The sequence below is a fragment of the Trachypithecus francoisi genome, unplaced genomic scaffold, assembly GCF_009764315.1.
Source record: "Trachypithecus francoisi isolate TF-2019V2 unplaced genomic scaffold, Tfra_2.0 Lachesis_group13, whole genome shotgun sequence".
In the NCBI taxonomy this organism is placed as follows: Eukaryota; Metazoa; Chordata; class Mammalia; order Primates; family Cercopithecidae; genus Trachypithecus; species Trachypithecus francoisi.
Window position 1 is genome coordinate 76,257,283 of NW_022681458.1, and position 13,305 is coordinate 76,270,587.

The following is a 13,305-nucleotide window of genomic DNA, read 5'->3' on the forward strand; positions in this document are numbered from 1 at the left end:
AAGAAAAAGAAAATAGGAGTGTGATTTTTCTCCCTGAAATCTCTGTGGAATAGCAAAAAGTACAATCTTGACTGTATCTTCTCTGGGACCAAACTTTATCTTACTCTCCCTGACTTTCTCTCTCTCTCTTTTTTTTTTTTATTCCTAGGCATTTTGTTTTACACTGTTTTTGCATACTCTGCTGATTTCATTCAGTAACATATAAAAAAATTTTTTCACAGTCATGTTCTCAGAATGTTCAGTCTTTGATGCACATAGAATATAATCCAAAAAATCAAAAAATTCTTTTTTTTTTTTTTTTTTTTTTTTTTTTTTTTTTTTGAGACGGAGTCTCACTCTGTTGCCCAGGCTGGAGTGCAATGGTATGATCTCAGCTCACTGCAATCTCTACCTCCCGGGTTCAAGCGATTCTCCTGCCTCAGCCTCCTGAGTAGCTGGGATTACAGGCGCACAACACTACACCCAGCTAATTTTTGTATTTTTGGTAGAGACAGGGTTTCACCATGTTGGCCAGGCTAGTCTTGAACTCCTGATCTTGTGATCCGCCTGCCTCGGCGTCCCAAAGTGCTGGGATTACAGGCATGAACCTCCGCGCCTGGCCAAAAAATTCTTAATGTGATTTTAGCAGTTATTTTCAAAATGTGGTCCACAGATGCTCTTCCATTCCCTTGAGACTTTTTAAATGATTTATCAGTTCCAAACTATTTTCATAATGATACAAAAACATTATTTGCCTTTTTCACTGTGTTGACGTTTGGAAGAACAATGAACCCCCTAGCCTTCACACTTACCAAGACAGTGACAACAAACCGTACTGCCATTGGATTTTTCACTGTAATTCATTCCCAGTAAAAATAAGTAAATAAATGAATAAAATTAAAGCCAGTTGCACTGAAGGAACGTCTTTGACGAAACATTAAAAATTAATTTTATTTAATCGATACCATTAAGTACACATATTTTTAAAATTCAGTACACATGAAGAAATGGAAAGAATACATGCAGAACATCTGCTGTATATCAACTATCATGCTGGCTGTCTCAAGGTAAAGCACTTGTGTAGCTGTTTGAGTTGCAAGCTAAACTAGCTGTACTTCCGTAGAATACTGTTTTTACTTGAAAAAATGACTAAGAGACAAATTGTGATTATTCAAACAGATATTGAAAAGACAAAGTTTTGAAAATAAATGGAGACTGTCATTTAAAAACTACATTTGACAATATTTGTTGTCAGTGACAGAATTTGGCCTTTCAAGATAAAATTATTATTTTGAAAAAGATGTCTGCCGGGCTCAGTGACTCACGCCTGTAATCCCAGCACTTTGGGAGGCCAAGACGGGCGGATTACGAAATCAGGAGACTGAGACCATCCTGGCTAATACAGTGAAACCCCGTCTCTGCTAAACATACAAAAAATTAGCCGGGCGTAGTAGCAGTCACCTGTAGTCCCAGCGACTTGGGAGACCGAGGCAGGAGAAGGGCGTGAATCCCGGAGGCGGAGCTTGCAGTGAGCAGAGATCGCGCCACTGCACTCCAGCCTGGGAGACAGCAAGACTCTGTCTCAAAAAAAAAAAAAAGAAAATATGTATCTGCCACCATTAGCTCAACAGCTTCTCAAAACTTAAAGGGTTTCTGATGTGATTAGTGGTAATATTAACAGATGAATAATGAAATCTTCCAATATTTTGAGGACCTGCATAACTTAGCCAAGTACTCATCTCATTAGATCTTTTTCTTTTAGAAATATGATTATTTTCATTCGAAATGTATTTTGTTGACATGTGATTTATGATTACAATTTATAAATTTATTAATTGATGTGCTTGTGATTTTTCTACTTTCTAACATGGTAAATGGCAATACGTTGAACTCATTTAAAAAAGAATTTTTTGTTTCCTCAATAATATTAACAATCAAAAGGAGTCCTGAGACAAAAAAAACGATGACGAGCATGAATTTGACAGTTCATCAGATTCTGGGACACTGAATCTGATGAATTATCAGATCATCTGATAAATTATTCAGATTATGTGTGTTGCACTCTATTAGTTGAGATTATTATAATACAGATAACTGAGTCCCCTAGAATTATGCACGATAGAGAAAATATTTGTCACATTACACAAGTTAGTACATTTTTCATTACCGTAATATGAGCTGCACATATCGGTTCAGTTCAGTAAGTTCTGTGAAAAGTGAGTAAAAATTGTTGCAAAACAAATCAGAGAATTATAAAATACAAATGTTCTAATACTCTTGTTAGGACTTTCATCTTTCCTCACCTAAACCAATGTAAGAAGTTTCTATTGGTCTTTTTCTAAATGTTCAACCACTCCCTTCCCCCAATTAGAACCTAATCTCCATACTACCACCAGTGACCTTTCAAACATGTGGGCCAAATCTCTACTTTTTAAGACTGTAAGTTATATCCTGGAGTAAAAGCTATCCAGTTATTCAGCATGGCTGTCTTTCATGAGCTGTCCAGGTTTATTTCTTATCCCATGGTCGATCTACCTTACCATTAGTCCTTCAGGAAGAGCTAATTGCATTTCTGTGAAGACCGAAAGCTGTTTCTATCTCTAGGCCTTTGCTACTGCTTCTTTTTTTGGTAAATAGCCACGACCTCTTCTTCCCCAAGTATAATTAATTTCTTTTAGTTTTGTGCCTAGGTCCTGTATAGACTTCTATCATCTCTCCCACTGCACTTTATTGTGATTATGCCCCTCTCTTCCTCTGCTATACTGTACCTTCTTTGCAATATAGTGCAGCGTATTGTCTGATATGACTAAGTCTCATTACCACTGCCTACGTCTGTTTTCGGTGTCTAGGTTCTCAATAGAAATTGTTAAATGAAAATGAAACAAAACAAAAACATTTTTAGGGTTAACCTTTAATGTTAATACCTGACAGTTTTATATTTTATGGGATGCTTTTGCAAATACTATTTTTGTAAAAATATACTTGAAGCATATAATAATTTAAATAATTCTTATATTTCTTATGCAAATCCCAAACTCCTATTCTAAACTCATATATTCTAGGAGTATTGAACTACTTATATATACTATTATTAAGCACTGCTTTTCAAAGTAATTCTGAATGCATTTTTCTTCAAATTATTACCTTTAGCCATTTTTACTTATTCAATGTCTGATAAATTTGATTACTTCTCCTTTTATCATTTTGAGGTATTCTTTTTTTTGTTGTTTTAGATGGAGTTTTGCTCTTGTTGCCCAGGCTGCTGGAGTGCAGGGCAACAAGAGTGTGGTGCGATCTCGGCTCACTGCAACCTCCACCTCCCGGGTTCAAGCAATTCTCCTGTCTCAGCCCCCCAGGTAGCTGGGACTACAAGCATGCGCCACCATGCCCTGCTAATTTTTTGTATTTTTAGTAGAGATGGCATTTCATCATGTTGACCAGACTAGTCTCGAACTCCTGACCTCAGGTGATCAACCTGCTTCAGCCTTCCAAAGTTATAGGCATAAGCCACCAAGCTTAGCTCATTTTGAGGCATTCTTTGGTCTTTACTTGAGTCTAATTATTAGAAAATTATTCAAGTACTATATTTCATAGTTATGGAATGCATTAATGATATTATAGAAAACAGAATATTTAGAAAAGCATAAAGAAGAAAATAATATTTGTGCTCTAATAATCTATGTGATTTTTCCCACAGTAATAAAATATTGCTTTTAATATGTTAATATTTTGCTCAAAACCATTTCTCTTCCTGTTTGAATAATGGGATTCCTATGGTGTTTTCAATTTTGTAGCACGTATTACATCCTAAACATTTTTTAATGCCACCAGAATAATTCAAAAGTAAAATTTTAATGGCTTCATAATATTTCCTCGTAGAGTTTTACATTTATTTAATTACTCTGATAATCATGGAAATTTTGTTTCATTTTAGTTGGATCATTACTTTTGAAGTAAATTTAAATAACACATTAAAAATACCAAGCATTTTACATTTTTATTAATAGCCAAAAGATCATCTGTTGTATAAACAGAGCCCAAAACTTAAGAGTTTTCTCGATTAAGGAAAACAGAAAGCCAACAAAGTCCATGTAGTACACACAAGATAGAGTCGACTAACACTTAAATCTGAAGGAAACAATTCCAGTGCATGATTTCTTGCATTGGGCTTGTTCTCTTTCTTTTTGATTCTCCTTTCTGGTCCTCAGTGGGAGTAGAAATCACACAAAGAGCTTGGCTCACTACTTTCATTCACTCTCTCCTTCTCTTATCATTTGTTCAAAATGAACCCATTTGGACTAGTTCTTTAATATTCTCAGATGTTTTCCTGCTTTCAGAAACAGGGACAAAATAATTTATATATTAACATTGAACAACTCTCTGAAAACCATTGCATTGTTTAACTAATTTCTGATTTTTCTACCACTTTCCAGCAGAAAACAACTCTCTTCTTAGAGTTCTTGATACAAACGTTTTAAGAAATTTAAAATATACATTAAAATCTGTCTTTGATGAGCATACTAAGTAATATGGTAGCTGGAAGGAAGAGAAGGGAGTGGTAACAGTTTTAAAGTTCTAGTTTATTTTTCAAATATGAATAGTTACAGGTTTTTTATTATCTAAGAAACAGAATTATTAATATCCTCCATGAGATCCAAGGATCACATTATATCTCAAACCAAGGTAACATTAGAGTGTGAAAAACAATTTTAATTATTATTTTAAAAATTTTTAAAATTTTGTATATTTGTGTGGTACAAGTGCAATTTTGCTACATTGATATATTGCATTTTGGTGAAGTTAGGGCCTTCAGCGCATCCATCACTGGAGCAATGTGCGTTATATCTGCCAAGCAACCTCCTATCATCCACCCACCTTGCACCTACTACCCTTCCAAGTCTCCATTGTGTTTTTTCTTAAAGTGTAGTAATTCTTACCCTCTAGCAATAACCTTGGTGTATGCATCTAATTCTCAGACGATAATCTACAATTTCAAAACTTTAAAAGTAGCTGTTTAAAATTATAGCAAGCCTATTATTTTATTTTATATTATATATATATATATATATATATTAATCAGTTGCTCAAGCTAAAAGATGAATGAGAGGAAATATTTGAATCAATAGGATTCTTTTAGCTATTATGGTAATATTCATATTTATTGGGCCTTAGAGTAAAACAGTCAGGAAGTTGGTCAGAACAAGAAATAATTGTCTCATTCTTTTTTCATTTATGAGTCATTCATTTAACAAATATGTATTGAGAACCTAGTATATTTAATACTAGGTGCCAAGATATCTACTCTTAAGTACTTAGATTCTAAATTTTAAAAAAACCCAAGTACTACTGTTTTAACCACACCACTTCTGACATCACATGTGTGGGTTGTTTTGTTTTTGTTTTTGTTTTTGTTTCCCTCACCAATCAATTGTCTGACAGCCAGCTGAGTGTCCTACAATTCAGTTCAAGAATAACTTGGCATTGTCCTCAAATACCACAAGTCAATGGCTCAGTCTCACTAAACTGCCCCACTTCAAACATCAGTTGCAAGACCCAGGCCTCTGGAACTTCTGACTGACCAGCTCTAAATCCTCCAGTTCAATAATGTGCTACAACAGCTCACAGAATTTAAGAGTTTACTATTTCCAGTTTATTATAAAGGAACAGCCTGGAAGAGACACACAGCAGAAAGTATAGGATAGGACAAGCTATCCAAACCCCATAATTTAGAGTTTTTATGGAGGTCTCATTATGTAGGCATAATTGATTGAATCATTGGCCATTGGTGATCGTCTTAATCTTCAGCCCCTTGCAGATGGGGGTATTTCTAGTGACTAGCCTCAATCCTGAAGCTATGTAGGGGCCCTCAGCTACTTGTCATCTCATTAGCATACAAAAAGACACTCCAGAGATTCCAAAGATTATAGAAGCTCTTATGTCAGAAACTGGAACTAAGGCCAAATATAAGAAAGATGCTGCTATCACCCATATCAATCAGGAAATAGCAAGGGTTGTAGGAGCTCTGTGCCAGGCAGCAAGGACTGAGACCAAACACAGGCACACCTCAGAGATATTACAGGTTTCGTTCTAGACCACCACAAAAAAGCCAATATTGCAATAAAGTGAGTCACACAAGGTTTTTGATTTCCCAGTGTATATAAAAGTTATGTTTACACCATACTATAGTCTATTAGGTATGTGATAGTATTATGTTGAAAATAAAGTATATACCTTAATTTAAAAATACTTTATTGCTAAAAAATGCTAACAATCATCTGAGCCTTCAGCGAGTCATATAATCTTTTTGCTGGTGGAGAGTCTTGCCTTAATGTTATTGGATGCTGACTGATCAGGGTGGTAGTTGCTGAAGGTTGAGATGACTGTGACAGTTTCTTACAATAAAACAACAATGAATTTTGCCACACTGATTGATCTTCCTTTCACAAAAGATTTCTCTGTATCATGTGATGCTATGTGATAGAATTTTACCCACAGTAGAACTTGTTTCAAAATTGGACTCAATGCTTCAAACCCTACCACTGCTTTATCAAATAAATGTATGTAATATTCTAAATCCTTTTTTTGTCATTTCAACCATATCCTCAGCATCTTCACCAGGAGTAGATTCTATTTCAAGAAATCACTTTCTTTGCTCATCTATAAGAAGCAACTCCTCCTCTGTTAAAGTTTTATCAGGACATTGCAGCAGTTCAGTCACATCTTCAGGCTGCATTCTAATTCTAGTTCTCTTGCTATTTCTGCCACATTTACAGTTACTTCTTCCACTGAATCTTGTACCCCTCAAAGTCATCCATGAAAGCTGGAATAAATTTCTTCCAAACTCCTGTTCATGTTGGTATTTTTACCTCCTCCCATGAATCACAAATGTTCTTAATGGGATCTAGGATGGTGAATTTTATCCAGATGGTTTTCAATTTACTTTGCTCAGATCCATCAGAGGAATCACTGTCTATAGCGGCTATAGTCTTATAAAATGTATTTCTTAAATAATAAGACTTGAAAATAAAAATTATTCTTTAATCCATGGGCTGCAGAGTGGATGTTGTGTTATCAGGCATGAAAATAACATTAATCTCCTTGTACATCTCCATCAGAGCTCTGTGGAACATTGTCAGTAAGTAGTAATATTTTGAAAGGAATTTTTTTTTTTTTTTTTTTTTTTTTTTAGCAGTAGGTCTCAGTAGTGGGCTTAAAACACTCAGTACAGCATGCTGTAAACAGATGTGCTGCCATTCAGGCTTTGCTGTTCCCCTTATAGAGCACAGAGTAGATTTAGCATACTTCTTAAGGGCCCTAGGATTTTTTGACTAGTAAATGAAAATTGGCTTCAACTTAAAGTCACTGGTGACATTAGCTCCTAACAAGAGATTGAACTTATACTCTGAAGGTTTGAAGCCAAGCATTGACTTCTCTTCTCTAACTATGAAAGTCCTAGATGGCATCTTCTTTTAATATAAGGCTGTTTCATCTATATTGAAATTCTGTTGTTTATTGTAGTCACCTTCATCAAAGATTGTATTAGTCTGTTCTCACGCTACTAATAAAGACATACCCGAGACTGGCTAATTTACAAAGGAAAGCAGTTTAACGGACTTACAGTTCCACATGGCTAGGGAGGCCTCAAACAATCATGGTGGAAGATGAAGGAGGAGCAAAGAAATGTTTTACATGGTGGCAGGCAGACAGTTTGTGAAGAGGGACTCCCCTTTATAAAACCATCAGATCTCCTGAGACTCATTCACTACCACAAGATCAGCATGACAGGGACCTGCCCCCATGATTCAATAACCTCCCACTGGGTTCCTCTCATGACATGTGGGAATTATGGGAGCTACAATTCAAGATGAGATTTGGGTGGGGACACAGCCAAACCATATCAATGATCTTAGCTAGATCTTCTGGATAACTTGCTGCAGCTTCTACATCAGTACCTACTGCTTAAACTTGCACTTTTATTTATGGAGGTGGCTCCTTTCCTTAAATCTCACAAACCAAACTCTGCTAAGTTCAAACTTTTCTTCTGTATCTTTCTTACCTCTCTCAGCCTTTATAGAGTTGAAGAGAGTTAGAACCTTGCTCTGAATTAGTCTTTGGCTCAAGGGAGTATTATGGCTGGTTCTATCTTTTGGTCAGACTTTCTCCATATCAGCAATAAAGCCATTTTACTTTCTCATCATTTTTTGTGTTCACCGGAGTAGCATTTTTAATTTCCTCCAAGAATATTTAAGAATATTTCTTTTTCACTCACAACTTGGCTGTTTGGTTCATGAGGTCTAGCATTTGGCCTATCTAGGTTTTCAACATGTCTTCCTCACAAAGCTTAATTATTTCTAGCTTTTGATTTAAAGTGAGAAACACGCAATTCTTCCTTTGACTTGAACATTTAAAGGCAATTGTAGGGATTAAAAAAATATTTTTATTTGTATGGCTACATAGTAGGTGTATACATTTATGGGTGACATGAGATGTTTTGATACAGGCGTATCATATGGAATAATCACATGAGAGTAAATGGGGTATGTGTCCCCTCAAGCATTTATCATTACTTTGTGTTACAAACATTCCAATTATACTCTTTCAGTTATTTTTCAATATACAATAAATTATTGTTGACTGTGATAACTTTTGTGTTACTAGATCTTATTCTGTTTAACTATATTTCTAGATCTTACTCTATCTACTTATACTTTTATACCCATTAATTATTCCCACCTCCCCACCACCCACATTGTAAAGTTATTGACTGGAATAATTTCAATATTATTGTGTCTTAAGGAATTGGAAAGCCCAAGGAGAGGAAGAGAGATGGGAACAGCATGTTGCTGGAGCTGTCAGAGCAGACATAATACCGATCAAGTTCACTCTTATTTGGGTGCAGTTCTTGCCATCTCCAAGCAATTACTAAAGTGACATTAAATATTACTGATCACAGGTCACCATAACAGATATAATAATAGTGAAAAAGTTTGAAATATTGCAAGAATTACCAAAATGTGACACAGATACATGTAGTGAGCACACGCTGTTGGAAAAGTGGCACCAATAGACTTGCTCCATGTAGGGTTGCCACACACTTTCAATTTGTGAAAAACAGTATCTGTGAAGCACAATAAAGCAAAGTACAATATGTCCAGGTATCTATGTATATACTTCTTATGATAAGACCACACCAAGTATATAAAATATTTTTTAAAGATGGCACTTTTTACTTCTTTGAGACTCTCAATGTGTTGCATACCATGTTTAAGCTTCAAATTACTGATCTTAAGGAAATCAATGTTCTTATCTATCTGTACTGTTATCTTAATGTAAATTCAGTAGTGTGCCTAGTTAGTTAGGGTAGGATCCCAAATTCCAACCTGAAACAAAGACTTTTCTCTATTATAATGCCCAACATAACACCAAGGGTAATTAATAAACATACTAAGATGAACAATTATTCTTGACTTTAGGCAAAAAGAAAATTATTAAAAGATGTATTTATTAATCGAATGCTGTAATTTTTGTTATTATTTCTGTAAAGTTCTAAACTTGAAATCCTATAGAGGAGAAAAGAATAAAAAATTATCAAGGCATTCTGATTCAAACAGAAAAAGAAGGGAATCAAATAATTATCACTGCTTACATGATTATCATTGTAGTTTTAGCTCCTTGTTAGTTCAGTGCTTTTTTGTGTATTTACAGAGTTGTGTAGCAATCATTACAGCCTCATTTTAGAACATTTCCATTGAGCTTAAAAGAAACTTGATGCCCACTTGTAGTCACTGTCTATTCCTACTCCCAGTCCTAAGCAATCACTATTTGCTGTCTCTGTACATTTGCTTATTCTGGATATTTTATACGAATAGAATCATGCAATGTGTCATCTTTTGTAACTTTCTTCTTTCACTTAGCATATAATATCTTTGAGATTCATTCACCTAACAGCATGTTTCAGTATTCATTCCTTTTAATTGACCAATCATACTCCCTTATATGGATATATGACATTTTGTTTATCCATTTACTAGCTAATGGACATTTGGGTACTTTCCACTTTTGGGCTATTATTAATAAGGCTGCTATGAACATGTCCATACAAGTCTTCATATAGACATGTGTTTTCATTTATCTTGGTTAGATACCTAGGAGTGAAATTACTGGGTCATATAATGAATCTATGTTTAACATTGTGAGACACTGCCAGTGTATTTCCAAATGGCTGTACCATTTTACTAACAGTATATGAGGGTTCCAGTTTCTCTATATCCTTCCCAACACTTGTGATTATCTGTTTTATTATTGTTATTATAGCCATTCCAGTGTGTGTGATGTGATGTCTCATTGGGTTTTTTATTTGCATTTCCTTCATGATTAATGATGTTGAGCATCTTCTGATGTGCTTGTTGATTAGTCATTTATCTTCTTTGGACAAATATCTACCCAAGTCTTCTGCCTATTTTTATAGTTAGGTTCTTTGGAGTTTTTTATTATTGACTTGTAAGAGTTTTAAAATATAGATATATGCTGGATACAATCGCTTATCAGATATATGATGGGCAAATACGTTCTTTCAATCTGTGGGTTGTCTTCACTTTTTTGATGTTGTCTTTTGAAGGGCAAATTATTTTTTATGAAGTAAAATTTAACAATATTCTCTTTTGACCACTTATGCATTTGGTGTTACAGCTAAGAAATTATTACCTCATCTATGTGCACCATAATTACTCATATTTTTAAAGAATTATAATTTTAGCTCTTACGTTTAAATTTATGATTAATTTTGAATTAATCTTTGTACATTGTTATCCACAGTTTCAAATCCTTCCTTTTGTATGTGGGTATCTGGTTTTTCTAGTAGGAGTTGTTGAAATGATTATTCTTTCCCAATTAAATTATCTTAGCACCCAAAGCCGAATTGATAAAAATTGTTAGCCAAGTTGTGTTCTCTTCTTATTTATTCAAGAATGATTCTGAATAAGAACCGTTGCTACTTCACATGTGTCAGATATCTAAATATTAAGACAAATATTTGATCGCTATAAAATTCATACTTTCCAGTAAATTACAGAAATTTTACCATACAATGTTCAATACTGTAACATATTCTGTATTTTAACTTTCGATTTTTTTTTAATAACTGTTGAATTTTGAACTATTGTGTTTTGTAACCTCTCACTCTTAGGTGTTGTTATTCCAAATATTTTATTAATTAATTCAGCAACTATTGTGCGACTGTTATGGGTAAAGTACTTTGCATGATACAGTGAAGAATGCAAAGGTAAATACTGCTCTCAAGGTGCTTATGGACTAAAGCAAAAAACAAGACATATTTAGAAGCAAATATACTGGGAGGTAGAAGTCAGTCATCAAGTAAGGCCAGAGTTGCAGATAAATGCTTATGTAAATTCGAAGATTACTTGCTTTTTGTTTCAGAAAAGTGCTAGTGGATGAAGAGATCAACAGTCTATATGACAGCAAATTTGGTTCCATGTTGGTCTTTAAAAGTAGTTAAGTTGGGAGGCCGAGGCGGGCGGATCACGAGGTCAGGAGATCGAGACCATCCCGGCTCACACAGTGAAACCCCGTCTCTACTAAAAATACAAAAAATTAGCCTGGTGTGGCGGCGGGCGCCTATAGTCCCAGCTACTCGGGAGGTTGAGGCAGGAGAATGGCGTGAACCCGGGAGGCGGAGCTTGCAGTGAGCCGAGATCGCGCCACTGCACTCCAGCGTGGGCAACAGAGCTAGACTCTGTCTCAAAAAAAAAAAAAGTAGTTAAGGGCAAAGAATAAGCAGTAAGTTTCTGATGAATATAAATAAAATATATGTAGCCGTTATTAAGTATGGTCTGTGATTTAAAAAAACGTGAATAATAATATTCATGTACAAGACATGACAGTTACCAATGTATTGCCTCTTAGCTCTCTTTGGTAGCTAACCAGCAATAGTGTATTGGGCACTTAAAGCGTTTGTCTTTGACCAGGAGCATGACCTTACTCCTTGTCAGTAGAGGGCAGTGAAGGGTCACTGCAGAAGGAAGGGGCTTCTCTTCCTGGTTCTTAATGCTATGTTTTGATTTTACTTGAATCATTAGCAATGGACCATTAGCAATGTGCTTGTGTGATGACATCTGGTGGTGTTTTTCCCCAGCCACATGCCCAGATGGAGCAGTCTGTTGATGACTTCACAGCCTCTACATAAGGGCCTAGTGACCACTTTGCCACAGTTCTCCCAACACAGACACTGCACACTGCCAACACAGACACATCCTCACTTTAGTGCCGCACTCCTTCTGAAGGCCCACCCACCAACCTTAGCTCACCTGTGCCCTAAAGGGTTGTTTCTTCTTGCCCAACTGTGGCCCAACTATAGACCAGAGCTCTGGCCAGGACACCCCAGCAAACTATTCTGCTGTAGAGAAAGAGGGCTTCAACCACATATTTCCCAGTGAAGTTTGGACCCCAGCCTTGGGATGGGAAATCCTTCCAGTTCATTCTTCTTTGAGTCCTCTACCTTAGCTCCAGGATACCCTTTAGATTCTCTTACATCTTTATAGTTACTCTCCTATCAGTACTTAATAATTCTTCATATATTATACTTTCTCCATTTAAATTAGCCTGTGGTTTCTGTGTCTTGATTGTGTCCCACACTGATTCCTGTTGCCACAAGTTATTTTGCTCAGTTAATATTACTGATTTTCAAATGCTTCAGTTTATAGGGGTAAAGACTTAATTTCTTGATGCTATCCCTGAAAAGGAATTGGACACATTTAACTTATGTCATCTTCTCACTTGGCTTCATGGAAGATAGCCTTTTCACTAGTGAATATTGGATATGGTCTAGCATTTCCACTGAGAAATAAACATTAGGCATTCCTTCAAAAAAGTGTGGTTGATCCTATTTCTAATTCAAATGCTTTGATTATTATTGAGTTATTCATATGGTAGATTTTCTAAGGATTCATTGTTTTTGGCCAAGATAAACCAAATGTGGTAGATGTAAACTATTTTCATATGGTCAAATACGTGATGATTATTTTAATGTGAAGGGTTTCATTGAAACGTAACTACATATGTAGAAGTTTTAATATGTATAAGGTCTGTAATTCACAAAATTGTTGGTTGATTCTTTCTGTTTCACTTCTATTGGCGAAGGTTTGATTTACATTCAGGCCTGGTGGTAACCCTGTTAATAACCAAATTCAGTCTCTCATTTTAAACTTATAACTCTGGCAAAAGGGAAACCCTGGATGAAGTTGTTTTTAAACTTTTATGAATGATTCTTTTTAAACTCTTTAAACTCTGAAACCTTTTAAAAGTGAAAAT